This window comes from Grammomys surdaster, unplaced genomic scaffold (assembly GCF_004785775.1).
Source record: "Grammomys surdaster isolate TR1022 unplaced genomic scaffold, NIH_TR_1.0 126028, whole genome shotgun sequence".
NCBI classification, from domain to species: domain Eukaryota; kingdom Metazoa; phylum Chordata; class Mammalia; order Rodentia; family Muridae; genus Grammomys; species Grammomys surdaster.
In genome coordinates, this window is record NW_021620841.1 from 972,649 (window position 1) to 979,105 (window position 6,457).

The window sequence follows — 6,457 nt, forward strand, 5'->3', positions numbered from 1 at the left end:
ACATATTCAGAATATAGAATATGTCAGAAATAGACATATTCACCTCATATTCATAGATAGGTAAATCTGAGAAACAATTCTTCTTAAATGCCAGCCTGTATAGTCCATCATTCCAACATGTAGAAATTCACAAATCTCACCTTTCCTTGGTGAAATGAGAGGAGAAACGCATGCATTGACTGTGGTTCCAAACCTTACAAAACATTTGTGTTTTAGATCACCTTTCCTTGAGTAGTTGTGATACTGAACATTTGTAGATTCAGAGGAAAGAGGTAGTTAAAGTAGCCGTAGAATACATGCACCTTCAGAAGCTATAGAACCTAATATCAATGGCAAGGAACTGTATCAAAAGATTAATCTCTATCTCTGTGAATACAGTGGTTGGTTTGTGCACTTTCTAGCTAAAGTCTAAGGGTCAGAAATTTAATTTAGCCTGAATGTAAGCACCTCCAGTCCTTGAAAATGAATATGATTGAACTTTTTGAACATTTTCTGAAGCTCCCTTGACTAACTGAAACAATAAATTTATGTTGTCCAGGAAAAATTTTCAGCACACACTGAACACTCCAAATCTTTCAAGCCCCAAGACTGAATGAAGCAAGATAAGAATTTCTTATAATGGAGAGAACTTTCAATATCAAATATCTGGATAAAAAGAGAACAAAGGAATAGTTATTAAATTCACAAGTAAATTCACAGCTGTACTTTTAAGTTCAGGGGTTGTGTTCTGATCATATGGTCAAATTATTTACTATCTGTTCTTTCTCTGACTTTATAGAGTAAATTAGAAAATAAACTCTAGGTTGCATTTCCATTCTAAGGGTAAAATAAAATCTAAAACTATTTTTTGTTCACAGTTTTTTTTCAGATGTATTTAAAAGAAAGTTGTTTCTACTGCCACTGAGCAAAATTTAGTATGTCTTTCAAAAGCTACCCAGAGCCTCTGTTTATGTTGGTTACTAAAGGCTATCTGTTTCAAAATAACAGTCTTACAAAGTAGAGAAAGGAAGCTGTATAATCTACCAGGAATAGGACAATGCAGAGGGGCAAGACAAGGGAAGAAGACAGAGAGACATAGCATCCAAATAACAAGATGAATTTCTAGAGACCAACTCTAATATAATACAGATTAATTGTATAATTGTACAGAAAAATATCTAAGAATGATTATAAAAAATTCTTTGAATTAAGAAAGATAATTCAAGGAAAACTGAATGCTATCATATACATAGAAAAATTAGAAATGTAAACAGAAATAATAGAGCTGAAAAATACAGTAAAAAGATAAATGTTCAATGATAAATTTTGACAGAACTGTATCAAGTGGGACAAAGTATTAGTTCTCTCAAATACAAATAATTCAAAAGCATCCTATAAGAGGAGCAGAAAAGAAAACAAATGAAATGAAGAAGTAAGTTATAAGAAAGAAAGAGGTGGAAAATATTTTGTCACTATTAGAATTCCAGAAGCAAAACAAGAGTAGAAGGCTAGAAATATATTTAAAATTCGAGTGGGAGAATATTCTCAACTCTTGGAAAGGACATATAAATCCTGATTTTGGAAGTCCGGTGGACCAAACCAACTCGATGGTAACAAAAGTAAATGCATAATTTTTGCAATGAATTAAGGACATTTCTTTTCTTTTTCCCTATGGAGCACATACACGTGACTAGCAGATGAGTGCAAGTATATCCAATGCCCATCATCAATAGAAGTAACTCTCCACCAAAGTGCAGTAATACTTTATACCCATGAGGACAGGATGCGGTCAAGTGTGTGGAGAAAAGGGGAAAAGGTGAATGCCATTGACGGGGGTTGTAAACTGGAAAAGCTTTTAGACAAGACAATAGACAGTATCCATTCAAAATAAAACCAGAAATCAAATGGCCCAGCCTCCATTTCCCAGGAAAAATAATCTAAGAATATGAGCATCAGTGTGTCACTCTTTTGCTAACCACAGCATGGGTCACAACAGCAAAGACCTGGAAGTGACTTGTGTAAATATCAGGATCTTTTAATCACTGCAAAAAACACATGTGAAATAAACATCTTAAGAGGCTTTATAATTTGAGCTGATAGATTCAACAAGTCCTGTCTGCTATGAAGACAGTGGTGAGCAAAGCAAGACAGAGGAATTAACATAGTGGTAAGCCAGAAAGTGAAGTCAAGGAAAAAAATAGTATTTGGGCAGTTCTTCCACCACACCCCTGCTACCTTTTTGCTTCTTTCTGGCCCTCTAGTCCTTCAGATGTTGCGGCCTCTATTTAATATGTCTTGCTCTTATAGTTACTTCCCTCTGGAAATGTCCTCATGGACAGTCTCATAGGAATGACTCGTCAGCCTCCTGGGTGACTCTAAATCTTGATGACAGTTGAGATTACTTATCACAGTGTGAATGGTTAAAAGATGAAGGCTATAAGCACAATACATTCAGGGAGATCAGCCATGTATCAGTCTACTCAGTTATAGAAAGGAGAATGCATTTTTTTCCCCATTTGGCTGAATCCAAATGACACCGTGCTAAATGAAGCAAGCCAAACACAAAAAGAAAAATGTTACATGACCTAATTCAATTTTAGAAACTAAGCAAGGTTGGGTACATAGACGGGGAAACAAATCAACATTTACCAAGAACAGTAAGGGAAAGACAATGAATCAATGTAGATTAAAGGTACTGCCTTGCAATTTTATAAGGTAACTAGAGAAAGCTAATTACTACAAAGGGATAATGATGTAGTATTATTTGTCGCAATATTTTTGAGTAGTTATGTTTACTTCGTGTACGCCAAAAAAAAAAAAGAAAAACGTAGAACTATAAAGGCGATTCATATGATAATTTACTTATATATAGTAAACATCCAATGCATACATGCATACATCAAAATAGCATTTCATATACTTTAAATGTCTTTCTCCTTTAAAAAAAATAGTAATTTTAGTATATGAGTTAGAAATTACAATCACTACAATCATTTGAAATCCTTTAGACCCATGAGTCTACTACTGTGAATTACATTAAGTGCTTAATGCTAGGAAGTACATATCTTTTATTTTCATTTCTTTTATTTATTCACATTACATTCCATCCAACATTGCCATCCCTCCCAGTCACATCTCCCTTAATCCTCCCCTCTTCCCCTTCCCCTTTGCCTCCAAAATGGTGTGACCTCCTTCTGAATATCCCCCCACCCCACCCAACCCTGGCATATCAAGTCTCTGCAGGGTTAGGTGCTTCCTATCCCACTGAGGTCAGACAAGACAGTATAGCTAGAAGAGCATATCAAATGAACAGCAACAGCTTTTGAGATAGACCCAGCTCCAGCTGTTCAGGACCCACATGAAGACCAAGCTGCACGTCTGCTACATACGTGCAGCAAGACCTTAGTCCAAACCATATATGATCTTTTATTTGTAGTTTTGTCTCTAAGAGCTCCAAGTGTCCATGTTACTTGACTCTGATGATCTTCCTCTGGAGTTCCTATACATTCTCATCTACAATCCTTCCCCCAACTATTCCATAAGAGTCCCTAAGTTCTATCCTTTGTTTGGCCGTGGGTGTCTGCATTCATCTGAGTCAATTGCTGGGTGGAGCCTCACAGAAGACATGCTACAGTCCTGTCTGCAAGCATAACAAAAAATATTAATAGTGTCAGGGATTGGCACTTGCTCATGGGATGGGTCTCAAGCTGGGCAAGTTGTGGGTTCACCATTCCTTCAGTCTCTGCTACATCTCCTGTCCCTGCATTTCTTGTAGATGGGATACATTTTGAGTAGAAATATTTGTGGCTAGATTGGTGTCCCTACTGCACCACTGGGGATCCTCCTGTTTATAGGAAGTGGCCTCTCCTGGTTCCTTATCTCCAATGCTGTGTGTCACAGCTAAGGTCACCTCCATTGATTCTTGTATGCCTCCCTTATTCCAGATCTCCGGCATGTCCTGGAGATGATCTCTACATGCCAACCTCTGTTAGTTGCACACTGACAGTGACTCATTATCACAGCCATCTGGCCATCTCTCCTGTCCCTTCCAACACCCGATCCTAAACTCCCTCCCATTCTCCTCCGCATATTCTCTTCTACCAAATTCCATCTCTCCATCTGTCTTTTATGACTATTTATTCCACTTTCTAAGTGATATTCGAGCATCCTCATTCGGGCCTTTCTTCTCATTTAGCTTCTTTGGGTCTGTGGAGTGTAATATGGTACTTGCATTTTATGGCTAATACCCATTTATAAATGAGTACATACCTTGCATAGCCTTTTGGGACTGGGTTACCTCACTCAGGATGATATTTTCAAGTTTGATCCATTTGCCTGCAAAATATGTGATGTCTTTGTTTTTAATAGCTAAATATTATCCCATTGTACAGATGTATCCCATTTTCTTTTTCTATTCTTCAGTTGAGTGACATCTAAGTTGTTTCCAGTTTCTGTCTATTATGAATAAAGATGCTATGAACATAGTTGAGCAGATGCTTTGTAGGATGGTGCAGCATCTTCTGGTTGTATGCCTAGGAGTGGTATAACTGGTCTTGAGGTAGAACTATTATCAGTTTTCTGAGAAACTGCCAAATTGATTCCAAAATGGTTGCCCGAATTTACACTCCCACCACCAACAGAGGAGTGCTCTGCATGCTCCACATCCTCATCAGCATGTACTGTCACTAGAGATTTTAATCCTAGCCGTTCTGACCTGTATATGATGGAATCTCAGAGTTGTTCTGATTTTCATTTCCTGTATAACTAAGGACTTTGAATATTTAAGTGCTTCGAGATTTCTCTGTTGAGAATTATCTGTACTGCATTTTAAAATTGGGTAATTTGGGTTATTGGTATATAACTTGAGTTCTTTATAAATTTTGGATATTAACCCTCTGTTAGATATAGGATAGGTAATCCTTGTTCAATCTGCAGGCTTATTTCCATTTTTGATAAATGGAAAAGAATTAGAAGAGACGAGGTAGGAGGGAGAAGAAAGAAGAGTAAGAAATTTGTCATCAAAAAATAATATATCCTGTCATTAAAAATTAATTTACATTCATAATCCTAGCTTTGCTAGTTAAATTATGACCTTTTTTTTTTTTTTACAAACTAACAATGTTCAAATTATTCAGCTAGATACTGAAGTAACCACTCAGCTGTTTTATACTCTGTTATACTAGAGAAGTGAAGCTCAGTTGCTGTATGCAGCTGCCCATAGCACTATGTTCAGGGGATACAATGTTTTCTTCTGACCTCCCCTGGGCACGCAGTGTACACTCACACAGACACACAAATAAAGTAAAAACAATCAAAACAAAACAATAACAATAATCTTAAGAAATCTTAGATAAAAATTTTCTCCTACATTTTAGTGTCATGAAAGAATATTGTCTTTAGAGTCAGACCTCTGAAATTAAACAATTGATTTTTACACCTTGGTTATACAAAATTTTACAACAATCAGTTAAGGTAGTTCGTTTGTCATTTCTGGATCAATTTTTTTAAATTACCTTAGCAATCAACACAGAGACAAGTCAGCTTTCCAAACTGTGCTCTCTTCATATACAGAATAAATATAGAATATTATATCATAATTCCAGTAGATCATCTTGGTGGGGCACCATCCTCTGGACATACCCCTCTACTGCAGCATATTAGAAGGTTCCTTTCCCTTTTTTTGGGGGGGGTTGTTTTTGTCTGTTTGTTTTTTGATTTGTTTTCTGTTTGTTTTGTTTATTTGTTTGCTTGTTTTGTGTTTTGTTATTAGAGGCAGGGTTTCTCTGTATAGCCGGGGCTGTCCTGGAACTCACTCTATAGACCAGGCTGGCCTCAAAGTCAGAAATCTGCCTGCCTCTGCCTCCCAAGTGCTGGGATTAAAGGTGTGTTCCCCCACTGCCAGGCTTCGTTCCTTTCTCTTATTTGGTACCATAATCTCAAGTCATTTTAGAAGACAGACTCAGAAAACTAATACATTTCCTCTTTGAGATGCTAGAATTTCAAACCATGTTCGTTACATGGGTTTATATTTCACAAAGTTGTCTCCTATCCTATAATCTAGGAAAAATGAAATGTTGAAAAATTAATAGGAGAAATGTTCTGAGTACATTTAAGGTCTACTGTATTCAGGCATTCTGCTAGATATTAGAACTATAAATAAGGAGAGAGTAAAACTACAGAACAAAGGGATAAAAAAATAGCACCTGTGAATATTAGCGAAGTTGTGTGCATCAAAAATGGAGCTTTTCAGGAGACTTTTATAAGATTTCTTAGAGGATTAAAGCACTAAAATTATATATGGGATTCCAATGAAGATAGTAGTTTAGTCAAAATTAAGAGAATATTAAAATTACTCTCCACAGCATATTGCTTATCCAAACTGATATTATGTATCTCAATACATAATACTTCATGTTTACATGTTCTCTTACCCTCTCTCAAACACACACACACACACACACACACACACACACACACA